Consider the following 16,710-nt stretch of genomic DNA (forward strand, 5'->3'; position numbering starts at 1 on the left):
CAGGGTTGCGCAAATTTCCTCGCATCGAACTGCGGTAGAGTGGAGTGAGCGCCGGGGAAAGGTCGAGTGGGATCTATAAACTTGGCGCAGGATTTCGGACCGGGGAGTTCGGCCAACGGTAAAACGGCGAGCGGAACTGAAACGTGGTTGTTACGTGTGACATGTAGATGTTCTCTCAAGTATCAGAAGGCTGATTTAGTTGCGCAATGCCGAGTAATTCCACCTCTGGTTGAAAGTTCAAATAAATCGGACGATGAATACGATTGATGGAGCTTCACGATTACGTCCCGTTGAAGGAAATTTTAACCTCTCGTTCGGCGCAAACCAGAGAAATAAATAGAACGCCCAAATTCCAAGTTGAAATAATTCAAGCGCAGTCGGTTCGTTATGCATTCTCTGAAATTCAGCTGGTTCGACTCGAGCTCGCTTCGACTGGTTTCTTTTTATAATGTATGTTCCGCAGTGAGACGCGATTGACAGGGTCGCTTGGCACCGTCACCGTTCGTAAAACTGAAATAAAAGCGAAATAAAAGCGTAGTTTATGAGTATGGAAGTTAGGACACGGTGTCAGAACCGAGATTGCGACGGTTCTCTATATCTCTCTCTCTCTCGCTCTTTCGATGTCAAAGCGCGCGGCCGCTGGTTTCGCGAGAACGGCGAGACGCAGGAATCGTCGAGAACCTCGGAAGAGGCTCCCCGGTGGCGAGAATTAGAGCGGCATAGAGGTTCTTATCGATCGCACCCGGCTGTGGAAGGTCTCCCGGTTGATTTACCGCCGCGATTCGCGATCTCAGGTGCATTCGAGAGTGCATCACCGAAGGCCGCGCGACATCTTATACGCGAAAGGGCACGTGCGACGTGATTCCGAAGGATACGCCTTGCGAAAGGAAGTCTTGTCTCTGTGAATTGGAACTGGTGGACTATAGTACTATAATGATGACCTGGGTAATAAATGGCTGCGGCGAGCTTGCGATGCATTCGTTCGTTATTTATTATCGTCCAGGAAATCGATAATTGGGTAACATTCGAAATATCCGCATACTCGAGAACATACATTGCGTGGAAAAAAATCTGGGAAAAGATGAAGGGCATTTGTATATATTTCGACGGTTGCCGATAACGTATTTGTTTAAATCTACCGATTCTTTTATTTGAATAAAATAAAGAATTGCTTCCGCAAACAGCTGCGATTCTACGAAAATGTACAATTTTCTTATTCCAACGGAATTGTTCTCAGAATAAGAATATGAATATCAATATAAGTAAATATGTTTTCGGCATTTCAGAGAATAAATATTTTTGATTTCTTAGATGTTCTCTCTCTCAGTGCGCCGGTACACTAAGTAAGAAAAACCATTCAACGTAAAAAGCATAAAAATTTATTTGTGAGACATAAGGTTTATTTCGTAGAAACAAGATCTATCTCTGTGAGAATCTCTCGCGGAAATAAACCTTATGTCCACAGATCAATTTTTCAGTATTTTTCTCTCGGTGTACTCGAGTAATATTCAAGACGCAAACACGAGCAGCGAGTAGTCGCGAGTCTGCGACGCACTCGTTCGTTATTCGTTAATCGTCGTGAATCGTTGGACAAATCGACCATCAAATCCACGTCCAAAGTAATCCAGGTACTCGAGTACCCGGTGTACATCCGGGATCGCTACTCGCCGACTGCCCGGTTGGTTATTTCAGTACCGTCGGGACGCTGTTAATAAAAAAAAGTCGCGTTTAATAGAGGAACGAACGGTGACTGACTCCGCTGGCCGTCGTCTCTAACGATTAGCGGTGCCGGGAGCATTGACGCGCGCGCGCACGCGACTAACAACAAACGAACGCACCGGCGGCTGGCCGCAGCGATCGATCGATTGTTTCACGCGAAAGAACGCAGCGGATTTATAATTGAACGCGACGCGATCGATAGCCTAGAATCTTATTTGCCCGTCACGTGAGCGATTTACGGCAACTACTACCACCACCGCCGCCGCCACCTCCATCGTCGTCATCCCACGCGTTACTACACTCGGACGCACGCGGCTCGCGTACGCGCTCGCGCGATAACGAGTATCACGCGAAGTGAATTTCGATCGAATCGACAAGATGCCGGGGTACAGATTAAACGTCCGCTCCGCTCCGCTCGGCTGATGGTGCGGTAACGTGGTGGTGGTACTCGTCGAGCTGCGACGTGTGCTTGTTTGTTCGCTACAGATACGTCGGTCGGTGGCGAAAGCGACCCGAATAAATCCCCGGGAAGCTCGGGGAAACGGGTTTCCGCGTCCATTAGGATTTGCATGTTTCTTTGAGAGGAGGCTCCCTCTTTCAAGAGGGGACAGCCAGGCCCGCCTCTATTTTCGCGTGTCGATTCAACGGCGCTACGTCGTCGTAGCACCTGGCGGGCTGCGGCCGCACCACGCCCCAGGTTTTTGTCGGTTCGCGTGAACACAAAAGAATCACCGATGTGGGAATTGGCCCGCAGCGGCGGCATTCTGAAAAATCTCCGCTTCCCGTGGCGGCTCTCGCAATCAGCCGCGACGCTAACGACGAACGTCGTTTTTGCATGCAAAAACTCGCGGGTTTTTTCGACGCTCGAAACGCTCTCTCCGTTCCCTCCATTCCGTCGCATTATTACGTCATCCTCGCAAAGAGACGGTGAGCAATAAATTATCGCGTATCTCCGGGCGTATAATGAGATAACGCGCGAGATACGCTCATCGGCGCCTCGGTGCGAGTCGAGCGGCGGATTTTTGATCCGGTGACGCGCGATCCCGCGCGAATTCCTCGCGAGAATCCGAAATCCCGAGACCCGCAACTGTTTAAACAAGCTCGAACATTCCAAATGAACGCTCCGATATGTGAATATTTGAAATAGCTCATATATAATAAGTGGAGTTGGTTAAACATTGGTGCGATCTAATTAGGTTGTTAGAATTTGGGTTATTTTCCAACCGCGCGCGTGATCGATTTATTATTTACAGGTACGATGTGCCAAAATAGCAATCTGTTCCCGTGACGGCTTCACGTTAATATACAAAAACGAGTCTTTTAACGGCGACAATTTGCAATTTGAGAGAAATTATAGTTATTTTCGTTTTGGATTCTACTCTTTTATTTTATGGTTTTAATCATAAAAATAATAGTAGCAATATGCATGCAAGGTTATTGTCACTGACACTACACGGTAAAAAATGTTTATGTTAAAAACGGTCGACTGAAATTTTATGTTATCTTGACACGGGAAATGTGTTAAAACGTACACAAACATGATGTTAAATTAATACATTCACTTTGCCAACATATGTTTACTTTTTAACACAATTTTGTGTACTTTTTAACACGTTCCCCACGTTAAAGAAACATAAAGTTTCAATGGACCGTTTTTAACACAAGATTTCTTATTTGTTTATAATAACACACTGAAAAGGAGTTTGTGAGTGTAATCTACCTGATAACGGGCAGGCGCGTTTTCATTCAAGGTGACAACATTTCTAGTTCTCACGAGCCAAATTTGGTTCCCACAACCCGGAATTCTGTTTGATCGTCCAGTTATCAGGTAGCTCCGGCCAAAGACTCATTTTTTCAGTGTACTAGAAAAGTGGTTTACTTAGCTAATTCTTTCACTACGAACATTACAATTACAAATAGCAGATATTTTTCTCTCGGTGTGCGAATATTGAGAAATTCCGAAAGTATAATTCGACATATTAGCATGTACGCAAATGGCCGAAATAACGAACACAGTTCCACAGCTCGGGCGCAAAGATTAATTGGCCGAGACATCACACACTTAACCGACGGGGAGACTAGCTGATGTCATTCAGGTTATTAGAATTTTCTAACCGCGCTCTTCATTGATTTCTTATTTATCGGTCATCCCATCAAGTAGGAAAACAGTGTGTTATTAAAATAGCAACCTGTCCCTGCGACAGCTTTACGTTGACGAAGCAGAAACGAGTTTATACACACACACACACACAATTATAAAATACTAACCCAATTACAGCGCGCGCGCTGCCGAGGCTGCTGTTCCCGTCGGGATTAAACGCATACGTCCTCGGATTCGACTTTGAAAACGTCTAAACCGGAAAGCGGCGGGCATTAACGACTCTCTCACTGATCCTGTACATGGTCAGTAACAGCGCGTGCACGATCATTACCGGTCTCGGGCCTCTCTCGAAGAGGCGCGAGACGAGAGCGTGCCCTCCTCTCTCGCGTGGGTCCCCCTACACACACACAGAGAGAGAGAGAGAAAGAGAGAGAAAACTCTCTGAGCAGAGTTAGTCCTGCGGGGCAGGGCACACGCGGTGGCCGAGAGAGTGAGCGTAAGCAAGTGGAAGAAGGACAGCTGCGGTCCGGCAGCGACGGCGGCGGCGGCGGCGGCCGCGTAAAACCGAGCACGCCGCACGCGGCGTCTCAGTCGCGGCATCGCGCGCGCGCTGTGAAAGCGACGAGTGACGGTGTGTACTGTTGTGTGAGAGTACGCGCGAGCGAAACGTATAAACGCCTCTCCTCTCTGGTCACGACGCATCGCGACGACCGCGAAAGGCCGCTGAGAGAGAGAGAGAGAGAGAGAAAAAACACCGGCCACTCCCGAGAGAGTGTAATAACCGAGCGTCCGCCGCGTGTTGCACGAGGAAAACGCGTCGTCGGGACGGTTGAGGTTAGGAGACGTCGCCTGGGTGCAGTTTTGCAGTGCGTCGTGGTGGTACGCGCGATCTCTCGCGCGCGCGCGCGCGCGCAGCACGTCGGGACACACGAGGTCAACTGTCAGGTTTACGTTCAGCTGGTAGGGATACGAGAGAGAGAGGGCAAAAGGAACGACCGAGCCCTAATGGCGTAACGGCGGACTTCGCGCGGACGTAGTGGACAACGCGCTCGGCGGAGGGACAGAGAGCGGGGAACGGAAGAAAGGAGCGGGTCGTAAGGCAGTGACGTAAGGTAACGGATCTCCTCGCGGGTGCGGAACTTTCGTTGAGGTGCGACGGCAGGAGGGAGGGAGGGACCGGTCGAGACAACACCGGGTGTCCCGCGGATCGGAGTCGCGCTCTGAGATTTTCGACGTCTTCCTCCCCCCTCCTCCCCGATGTTGTCGCTCGATAAACGCTGTTCTCGCAGTCTTTGTCTCCCGTCTCCTTCCTCCCGTCGTTCGCGGATTGCGTACGCTAATTACCAGTTGCGTCATCGTAACTCGCTCCTATTAGTGAACTTTAACGTCTTATCGCTTCTGAGCGTTGTTATCGCGTCTGTTTTCTCTCTGGCGTCTAACGAGTCTCTCTTCTACTTCAGAAATTCAGGGGCTGAGACATATCGAGGCTGAGGCTCTCGCGAGTCGCAAGCAACGCGCCGGTAAAATTCAAGCAAAGTCGGCGTCGCTGCGTCGGCTGCGCGCGGACGCATGGACGACGCACTCCGCCTGCGCTCGAGAGAGAGAGCGTACGGTGGAAGACACGACTGTCTTACTACCTGTTATGCCAGGGCCCGTTCCCACGGTATCCTCTGTGCACGCGAGGGGTAGGAGGTACGGAGATAGAGGCGCACCGCCGAATATTGCTCCTCGACCTCTGCGACGCGCTTGGCCGCGCACCCCGTTCTCGTGTGTGGAAGCGCTAATACGTACCGGTTTTTCACGGGCGTGCACCGAGCGTGAATAACGCCCCGGGGCGGCTCGCTGGATTTAGGAGGACACTCTTAACCCGTCCGACGTTACTTACAGTCGGTGGCGAGAAGAGCACTCTTACCTCGATGAACTTAGGAATGCGTACGGAATGGTATTCGGTAGGAAAATGTATTCTCCGAATATTGCTGAAAAAAAAAAAAAGAGGAATCCTCTTACTGGACACAAACGCATTGCGGAATTCACGGGGAGAAGTGATCGCGATTTTTCCGCAACTGGCTGTGTACGCGAAAATTAAATGATGTATTGGGTCAATAGAATTTCCAATAGAGCGTTTGATGAGAGAGTAAATCTTCTTCACTCAATAATAGTGTCATTGAAGGTAATACTTGAGTTATTGAAAGAACGTTTGATGTAGTTTCAATGGTATTATTATTGAATCAAGAAGATTTACTCCTAATTTAAACGCGCTGCTGAAAATCCTATTGATTCGACGGCATTTTTCCCCCGTCCGCACGTTAGGATCGGATATGATATTCGAAGCTGCGTCTCTTCGAATTTCTGAACCTTCGACAAACATTATATTAACACATTCGAATAATGAAATTTGGTACTGTGAAGATCCGAACATTCGAATGTTTGAATATTCAAGAAACTTCAAGACCCGGAAGTATATGTGTCGCTTTGCGGGCATAGCAAGCGTCTTTACGACGTTTTAGGACGTCTTAATTTTATCCGCGTTAAACTGATATTCTTCAATTGCACAGTATGTGGTCGCATTCTCAAAATTGCTTCTGTTAACAACTTCGATATTTCGAATCGTCGAGCTTCGCTGTCAGATGTGAAATTATATCGGAGTTTCGAAACTTCGAATACGTCAAGAATAGTACTCCACCTCTAGTGCACATATAAAATTATCACACGACAAGACCGCTTCGAGATACCGTGTCTAATTATCGCGCGATCACGATGCACGAATGTGGTAAGCGTAGTGCGTAGAAACGAGAGTTTCCATCTTACGCGCAAAAGAAAACTCGGTTTGTATGTAACTCAGCTTCTTTGTTGTCTGGAAGGGCCCCCCGGGAGCAGACGAAAACTCGATTGTAGGGAACAGGTACATTCCTGTAGGAGATTCCCATTCAGTCGGCTCCCATTATCGTCGGTTAACTCGACAGTTTTCAAGCAGCCGAATGTTTTCAGACGTATGCCTTTGGTCGCGTTAACAGAGGTGTCGGATTTTCGTCCGGTCCCTATTCGGGTACGTGAACGGGCATTTTTGTTTACGTGCGTATCCAGAGAAGGAAAACTCCAGACGTGTAACAGATTTTCCGTTGCCTGGGAAATGGAGTCGACTCTGCTGTAGGAACGGTAAGATTTCCGCGAGAGATTTCTAGACAGCGAATAGTCGTCAAGTATCTCGATCGAGGTTTAGTACGGTTGAATGTCCGGACGAACGTTTCCCGTCACGATAAACAGATACGTATCGTTTCTCGTGTCACCGAGTTCTCACCTGATTTTTTCTCCCTTTTTTCACCCTCTAACACATAACTGCGTAACGACAGCGATAACTGTCATTAAAGATTGCGAAATAGGCATGCTGATTTCCACTCTGTTACACGAACCGGGATTTTCTCCCATGTACCTCGGCTCCGGGAGGTAACCGCCGGATATCGACGCAATATTTACGCAATATTTTGCTTTCTCCGAGATTCGCTCGCTCATTTCCCCGCCCGTTTGTCGCGCGCGCTCTCCATTTTTGGAAAAACGGATTCCTCGAGTGACTCACCTGTGGATCGCATCGTATTGCCGGCGACGTTCTGCGCAACGTTAAGTTCATTAGCGACGATTCGACGTAATCGCTTTTCGCGGAGAAATAACTCCGATCGGGCCAACGTTCTCTCGCGACACACACACGCGCACCCGCTCGCGGTTGTATCGCTTTCCGTTGCAACAACGTGGTCGCGTGAATAATACGCACGCGGTCGAGCTCCGTGCCAAGGAGTATCGCCCCTCGTCGAAGATTACCCACATCCAATGGGACGAGGTCGGCGTCCTCGCATCGCGACAAATAAATGCGAGCGCGATATCATCCATCGTCGAACACTCGCTCGACTGAATTTCTCGCGCTCTCCGCTCGACGGTAATCCTCTCGTCGACCTGCTGAGAGAGAAAGAGAGAGAGAGAGGACTTTATCACTGCCAGACGCAACAGTCCGCGTCTCCCCTTAACCCCCTCACCCCCGTTTCTCCCTTTGAACTCGCGCTCGCACGACGCTGCGACGACTCCGTCGTCGTACAGTCTGCGTATATAATTTGGGCAGGCCGTGCGAAAGGTGATTCTTTCTGTAATCTCGCGAGCAACGTATTTCTCGCGGGTACGCGAAATGTCGTCACGTCTCCTGGTGCTGTCTCTGGGACACCTCCGACGCCTGGGAAAGGGCCGGGTTCACTCGCTGGAAGAAGGGTTAAACACACGTTCTCTCTCGCGCGGTCGATCCGGCTTTTTCTCGCTGCCGGCCGAATCTCGTTGTTGGAAGCGCATCGTAGTGTGTAGCGTAGCGTTAGCGGAGCGGAGAAGAAGAAGAAGAAGAAGAAAGGAGAGAGAGAGAGGAGGAGGAGGTGAGTCACGTCGGCTAAAAACCCGTCTAAGGCTCGTTTGCGCGAGCAAAACGACGAGGAAACCCCGGTTCGTCGGAAACGAGAGATAAAAGACGACCCGGTGGCTCCCTGCGGTTTATGCGCCGCGGCGGCGATGGCGGCGACGGTGGACAGGTTCGGTAGGGACGTATCTGCGCGAGACGTGAGTCACCGCTTCTAAAAGCGGTCGTTGATAAACAGCCTCTTATGGAAGCGAGCGAACGAGCGAGCGAGCGGACGAGCGATACGAGTCGGCGAGAAACACCCTCGCCTCCCTTTTCTCGACCTCGACCGCCGCGATCGGCGAGGAAGCCGGATGGGCGGATTTTTCAACGTAGCCGGCGAGAGCAAGAGAGAGAGAGAGAGAGAGAGAGAAACTTCGAAATCCCGCGTCTCGACGTTGCTCCCTCGGACAGGTAGTCTTTAGCTCCACGTTGCGGAGGATCGGCCGATCGGTTCTCCCTCTTTGAGCTTTCGACCGCCGTCCGTCCGTCTGTCCGTTCGTTCGTTCTCCCTCGGCTCACTGGCCTCTCCACGTGTAAGACGCAATCGCGTGACCACCTACCTTCCTAACTTGAAATTACCTTCCTGGAAGGAAAGACCGACGTTCCCACCGACTGCGCTCGTCGAGTGGGATCCTCGCAATCATTTCGGGGCCCCCGGGACCTCTTCGCCCTTTTCGGCAAGTACACCTTCGCCGAGCCGCGCTTCGATCTCGTCGATTGTGCGTTTTGATTTTTGCCAATGTGCTGGGAGGGGGAGAGGCGGAGTACGAGAGTGCGAGTATTCTCGATGAGGAGCCTCGATGAACGATGCCTCGGCGAGGTGGTCTTCTGGGTTCGACGAGTATTATAACACGCGGAATAGACTCAACCGTCCACGCTGCGACGGAGTGGTTTATGAACGCAAACATGACGTGCGCGATGAAAAACAGTCTGCTGGCTCGCAGCGAATTTTACGCAGCAAAATCTGTCAGTTACCGTGCGGACATAGCCGGATCTATTTACCTGACTCAAGTAAAATTTACTTGATCCGAGTCAAAATTTGCCGAGGGAATATTGGAGTAATTATTTACATGAATCTAGTATTTTTCTTTTCTGCACGGCAGCAAAACTGATTCTGCTCTGATTACGAATAATTCTTTGATCTAGTTGTGCCGATGAAATTTGATCACCGTTGCGACGAATATGTAGCAGCAACTACCGTTTCGCTACAACAGCAAAATCATTCTTCTGTGTGCGCGGTATATATAGTGAGGCATTGTGCGATGTAATTAAATTGAGCTGTCATCGTGCGTGATGACTTATTCCAACGGATGAGAAGTCTCCAACGGAGCTTCTGAAGAGTCATGTGATTCTTACGGCGGTCCCCACCCACCCCCGCATTGACACGTCGAATGTCGCTACAGCCACTGGTGACCGGCGATGTGTCACTGCCGCGTCTCATTAAGTCGCGAATCGAGCATAATTAATTGCATCTGCAAGATCGGTTGTGCGTCGTCAATAGAAGGCTGATGAAACGAGGTGCGATATATATACGTGTCTCAAGTTACATCGATCCACCGTATCTTCAGTAACTCGATCGTCGGTTGACTACTTCAGAAGCGAATCGATTAAAATCAGGAGAAGAGAATGACTTAATTTCAAAGCGACGTGAATACACGTGACGTTTGTCAATCGCGCGACACGAGATTTCCCTTTCTCCCGCGGGACTTTCACGGTCACCGTTTATTCACGATGCTGTTTAACATTTTTCCCGATAAAATCAAATCGTTAAATCTGGCCCGAATGATAATAAAAGCGACGGTCGACGAGGCCGTTTTTACCGAGCTCGACGAAAACGAGCAGGATCATCACGAGCGGGAACGATCTCTCTCCTGTTTCGCGGTCGCGCGTGATCTCGTGGGAAAAAAAAAGAAACGGGAGGAGGCGCGTTACGCTTTCATAAGAGCACGCGCGCTGGAATTTACGATTCACGCTATACTCGGTATCGTTAGGTGTGTAACGATCGCGTTCGCGCACGTCGATGTTCGGTTTTACGAATGAACGACGCCGGTTTAACCGTGGCTCTTCATCCGTGTCGCGACCTTGGCCGCTCGTTAATAAAACGCACGCAGCAGCGTGCCGCTTTTCTTTCCGCGGGACGACGACAGCGATCGGCGCAGTCCACTCTCTCAACGGCCGTGAATGCCGTAGTGACTCGTGACTCTAATTGGCACGGTGGGACAATCGTAGTCGTAAGACTCATTGTCAGATCAAACGTCAGACTGTCGAGCTGACTTGATCTTTTTTCACCGTACTCGATCGCGTTTTGTGCGAACGAAACTTCGAATTACCCTGCTATTCTTTCTACTGAATTCTCTTCCCCGATACATAATAATGTGGAATGGATGCGAGTTTAAATGGGAAAAAAAATTAGTTTCTGCAACTGAACAGGGACCAGAAAAGTCGGTGACAAGAAGTGATATCTGAAACATCAAGTGATATCTCTGTTATCGCGATTGAGAACGTTCGTGCATGGAAAGAAAAAACAACTCCGTTAGTACGACTGAGTTGTTCTCTTGCTCGGGCACGAGATGAAAATTCGGCTACGGGAGCGGAAAAATTTCTGTAGGAAATCTCCACTCGGTCGATTGCTCTCAGTTGCCCCGAGTCGAATTTCAGTCCTATGTTTAAATCTTTAATTCTGCAACACAGCTAAGAGCTAAGATAGCAAAATAGGTTCAGAGAGAGAGAGAGAGAGAGAGAGAGAAAGTTTCAGTTTTAATAATATAATTTACTGCTACTTTGACTCTAATGATGTCTTAACTTTCCATTTGCGCTGTTAAAATCGGCCATTGAAAGTGGCATTAAAATTGAATCCATAGAATTAAGAGAGAAGTTAACAGGTATCATTATCGTCAAAGTAGCTTTTTATTAGTTCATAGGTCATCTAAGTAGACACAAACTGTCCTTAACTCTCTAACGGTCAGATGCGATCTCTCGGTTCATTTATTTCATAAATCGCGCACGCGCTGATTTACCTTCTTAAGGAGAGTACTTCGTATTATTGTTTACTTCTTTCATCCATTGATTACATGAAAGATAAACAAAACAGGGTTGGATCTAATCTCACTTTCCTGTATACGTTGAGAGTCCACCTTGCCGTTGGAGGATTACGAGCGTTAAATTTCCGATTCCGAGTTTCAGTCAGGTTTTAATACAAGCAAATATTCACAAGAATATTCTCAGCTAGCAGAGATATATCGTTTCTCGTCGCCGAGTTTTCATTTCTCGTCATCGAGTTTTCACATCCGTTCCCCTATTCGGTCGCAGGAACTGAACAATTTTTCCCCCGTGAACATTCAGCTGCCTCGAGACTCGGGCCGAGACAACTGAGAGAGCAGTCGACTCGGCGGAAACTTCCCCCGGGGGGATTTTCCTGTTCCCACAGCCGAGTTTTCGTCTGGTTTCCGACCTATGGAAAATTCAGTCGCGCTGAGTTGTTTTCTCCGATCGAGGCGAAGGATACACGCATATCCTTACGCGTCGCGCGCGGTATGATCGATGCTGTCGTTTGGATCGGGCAACGCGGTAATAAATATTGCAGATTGCGCGACAGCCTCTGTCTCTCTCTTCCCTCCCCTCTTTCTCTTGCTACCTCTCGAGTGGCTCTTCTCCTAGCCGCGTTTTCAAGCGAGAGCGCGCTCACGTTAGCCGCTTTTTGCGATCGGCGCGATTGCGCGCGCTCGTTAAAGCGCGATCCTTAATTGCTGGAAACGGGCACGCGAGTTTATCAGCAATTCTCGAATTGCCGCGCGCGCGAGAGAGAGAGCGCGTTTTAAATCGCGGATCTCTCTCCTAGGCGGCGTGCGAGATCCGCGATACGCGACGTCGTCCGTGCGGATACTCTCGGCCGGAAGGATCCTTCGCGTGATTTCAGATGTACCGGGCGATACCGCGAAGGTGATAATTGGCACGACCGGCAAATACCATGAGGAACCCCACGGTGGGACGCGCGTCGTCATCGGAATATCGGTCGCGCGCGCGCGCATATTCGCGCTCCGGTCTCCCCCCCTCTCCTCCCCGCGTTTTACCGCGAATGGGTTTGTGTGTCGGTTTCACCGGGCCGCGTAATTCAACGTAAGTAGACGTTAACGGCGCGGGAGACGGCGGCCTGCGCCGTGGAAAGTCTCTAATAGTCGCGCGATTCATCCTAATAGTCCCCCAGCTCCCCCGGCGCCTTTCTCGCGGAACAGGAGCGCGTCCGTAGGATTAGTCACGTGCACGCTTAAGTATTAACGCGAACTATCACGATACGTACACGTTAACCACGCTCAAGTGCCTCTCGCGTGCGCCGGATCCTCGTAGAATCAGGTAAGGGAGGGGGGGGGGGGGGNGGGACTGTGCGAGCCGGATCCTGGTAAACGCGAACGTTAACTCTTATCCAACGTCCAGCTTTCATTTTTCGCGGTGGTAAGAGGCCAGACGGTGAGATTTAGACGACGGAAATTCGCACACAGCTCGGCGTAATAACACAGAAAGTTACTCCCTTCTAGAGCACGTAATGTAGCTTTGCGGTGGGAAGTTCTGAAATGTGTACACGGAGAAAAAGGTTACTCGGTATTTGGTACATGAGTTTGCTCCACTTGGATTTGTTCGGTGCAAACGATGTTATTTAATATGAAATGCCAATTTGTTTGGATGAAAATGTTTCACTGTAGTGAACCTTATTATTTGATAGAACAGTTATTGAGAAAATAATACGTATATACATATAGAGCTGACGATCATTGAAAAATTTACTTCATTGTGTATTAAATATCGTTCCCCACTGAAACAAAGAAGTTCTGCAATATTTTTCCAACGTGGTGTCATTTCTTTCGAGGGATGTTATTGCTAGTGACAACCGTTGTAACGTTCGAATGGAAATAGGAAAGAAATATGATATTTGGCATAGAAATATTTATGGTTTCGGAAACCAAACAATCCTGCTTGTTGAATCAAACATTCATTTGTTTCAATTAAAGAAATTTTATTATAATTTTATATAAGTACAAAGAAATCTTTTCCCCTATGCATGAAAGAATCATATAGACAGATAGGTATATGCATTGAGAGAAATTTATTAGTATTTGTAACTATAATTTTTATTTTATGCGAATTCTCTCCATGTTGATAGATACATAAATAGCTGGGTAGATAGATAGATAGATAGATAGATGGATAAATAGAGGAATAAAAGAAGATAAATAGATAGATAGTGGGGAAAGGGAGATAGATAGATTCATTTATATTCCGTGTTCCGGGAAGGAGAAGAGAAATGCTGTCGAGCGGAAAAGCGGAGTACAGTATCAAAGTGAAGAAACGACGTACTCGGTGGTCCGACGACGGTAGCGCGGACATCATTTGACGTGGGTCGCCGGACGTGTCCCGCGGTGTGTGCCCCGAGTGCTTTCCGCGTGCTTTCGCCGAGTTGCCTGAACAGCGAGAGAGAGAGAGAGAGAAGTGTCACTCGAGACAGACCGGCCGCGAGCGACTGTTGAAACGAAAGCTTTCCCCGAGGCGCGCCACCCCTCGTTCTCGCCGTTTCTAAACCGCTGACAATGCCCGACGATGTTAAACGCTCGAGGAACGCCGATTCGCCGCTCCATAGGAGGTCGTCCATAGCGACGAGCGGCATCCGGAGATGCAGAGCGGTCGAGGAACTCGAGACCTCCCCGCGTTCCTCAGGAGGTCGTCCACCGATATCGTCTATCCTCGACCGATCGAGAGAGGATGCCGTGCGCGTAATCGCGGGGAGCGGCCGTCGTCCGGCTTATATCGGTCGGAAGTGACGTCGCCGAATCGGGTCTCGCCGCTCGATTCCAGGCCGCGACGCGCGGCTAACTGTAAAAATATCGGGGACATCCTAATCTCCCGTGAAACTTCTCCGTCGGAGGTTACCGCAGGTGTCCCGCAGCGCCGCGGGCCGTCTTCCTCGCCGATATGAATCTTTCATGAGCACCGCTCGGCGGCGGCCGCTCTCGGATAGCGTAGATGCACCTTCACTTTTGCCGGGCCGAGAGAGGCGTCTTGCGAAAGACCCGTCGACGAGCCCTTCTTCTTCGATTGAGAACCCCGCGTCTCTCTGAGCCCGGCCCGCCGACACGTCTGATATTAATAATAATAATAATAATAGCGGCAACAATAACTTCATTGTACGCGTGACAAAAGGTGTCACATGTGGCGGTTACGTCGACTCTCTCCTCTCACCGAGATGAGAGCGACATTTGCGGCTATATTGTGGTGATTGCGTGCGATGAAGAATAATAGTAGATAAGATTACGGCCCGGAAACCTATTTCTGTATTTTTTCTAAACGCTACCGTGGCGTTGTTCATAGCAATCTCATGCGCACGTTGCAGCTGTTGTTTCGTTTTGAAAAGAGAGCGACGACGAGATGTATATTCGGCATAAAAAATCGCTGTAATTCGTACACCGGGAGAAATGTCAACAGAATCGCCGTCATTCCCGTCCATACTTCTTCTGGTTTTGAGCGATAAAATGGTAAACGGCTGCAGGTATATAAGATCGTTATCGCTGACACACTAATAACGTTTACTAGAAAAATGGTTCCCTTGACTATGATTCTTCCGTTTATGCGCGATTATAGTTACAAATACTAAACACACGGTGTTTTGCAAACTGCTTACAATTCATCAAAAATATTCTTTTGTAGTTTTTGAATTCTCCTAGGTCATTCTCCAAGCACTTGACGGAATCTACATTCGAAATCGGCATAGTATTAAGTAAATAACGCTTTCTTCCGTCCTCTCTGTCTCATTTTCCTATCGTATGCACGTGTGTACATGTGTTGCGGGAGATTTTATCACGTGAAAACAATTTGAAAAAGTTCCCGATCGGAATAACTCGAGGTTCGATCGCAGTTTTGCGGGTCGTTGCGAACTATGGAAATAGCAGCGGCGTCCGCGTTGAAACGCGGAAAATAATACCCGCACGTGATTGAAGTTTGGGGCGATCTTCGAGCGAAAGGTAAAAAGTTTTTTTCCCAAGATTGACTTCGGCATGAAAAGAAAAATATGTACGAAATAAAATCGTGCAAAATGTGTCAGTATTAACATAAATAAACAAGCAAGACGAAAAAGATCGCGCGTGCGCGAGTATTTTTGTTTTTTCACTGAGGTTAAACCCGAAAAGAACTTTTTTCCATTTTCTCCCGAAGATCGTAGCAAACTTCAACCACACGATTCCACGATGTATTCCGCGCGCACGCACTTAATAACGCCGTGCGTTCTCCGCTTTTTTTTTTGACTACTTTTTACTTTCACCCCAATTGTTTCCGCCGATTCTCTCGCCCATTCTTCCTAGAGCAGCTCATAAATAACGCGCGCCCCGGCCGGTTTTCACCTGGACGATCTTATCGTTCGCCTCGCGGGACGCAACGCCTCGCCGATGGGAACGATAAGAAAAGAAAAAACGGTCCGAACTGTAACGAAAATACAACGTAATTCGTGCAATTCGTACGGGTAATAGCGTGCCGCCGTTGGTTGCGAAAAAATGTTCGATATTTGCCACTACAATAACGCGCATAGGAATGAAAGAATTGTTATCCGGAGAATCGCTTTTCTAATAACTATTACTCTAGCATCAATAATAACAACTTTAAATATATATTTTAACAAGTGCACATTTCTTCTACAACTTCTCCGGATTAATCTTAAAATATATTAACGCGCGTCTCTGAGACGCGGATAATTTTTACGAAGGCTTCCGGCCAGAAGGAGACGAGGCCGTGAACTCTTAGTTGGGGATTTTTCTCTATGGGGAGATGCGAAGAGCCACTTACAACTCGTTCGTTCGTTCGTTAGTCAATCGACTTCTGCGCCCGTTCGACTTCTCCGCCGTTTCTCCCGTGCCGGTCGATTCGGCAGCGTCGTTTTTACCGTATTCTGAAAAACGAGCCTTATCTTGGAGCAGAGGAAAGGGAGGAGGGGGAACCGGTTCCAAGACAATGCTGTTCGTTTATGCGCTCGTCACCGTACTCTCGCACCGGGACATCCGTCCCCTCCCGTCGCCGCGTCTCATCTGTAAAACGGCCTCTACCAGCCTCGCGGCTGGTTGGCAAACGGTGAACAAGGCCGACTACTTTGCCGCGTGTAACTTTTACTTATTTCTGCGCACCTACGTTTCACTCACGGCGCTGCGCGCTCTCGCCGGGGCCATTAATCACGCGGCTACGCCGGGGATATACCGTTGCGAGCCCGTCGGGTAGCTTAAGGACCGGCAGGACGCGACACGACGATTTATCCCGGAGAATGAAGGAGAGGAGGAGAAAGAGCAGAGCGACGGAAGGAGGGAGAGGGGATGTAAACGCGCCCGAGGAGAGAAGATCTCGGGGCTTCCACGGAGTCAATCGCAATTCGCGCTTCTCTCGAAGCCCGGTGAATTCTCCCTTCCTCCCGCCCCTCCGGCCCCCCCCCCCCCCC

General features: G+C 49.0%; 1 protein-coding gene across 1 annotated transcript in view; it reads left to right on the top strand.

Annotated features, from left to right (window-relative positions):
• Window positions 1–4,420: 4,420 nt before the first annotated feature.
• The window catches only part of LOC106748704 (MICAL-like protein 1), a 49,091-nt gene continuing 36,801 nt past the window's right edge, over window positions 4,421–16,710 (top strand). Inside the window, exon 1 of the mRNA XM_014627519.1 lies at window positions 4,421–4,932. The gene's annotated coding sequence lies outside the window, so the exon portion shown is untranslated. The remainder of the gene's footprint in view (window positions 4,933–16,710) is intronic.

The sequence above is a fragment of the Dinoponera quadriceps genome, unplaced genomic scaffold, assembly GCF_001313825.1.
Source record: "Dinoponera quadriceps isolate SergipeBrazil2010 unplaced genomic scaffold, ASM131382v1 scaffold2094, whole genome shotgun sequence".
In the NCBI taxonomy this organism is placed as follows: domain Eukaryota; kingdom Metazoa; phylum Arthropoda; class Insecta; order Hymenoptera; family Formicidae; genus Dinoponera; species Dinoponera quadriceps.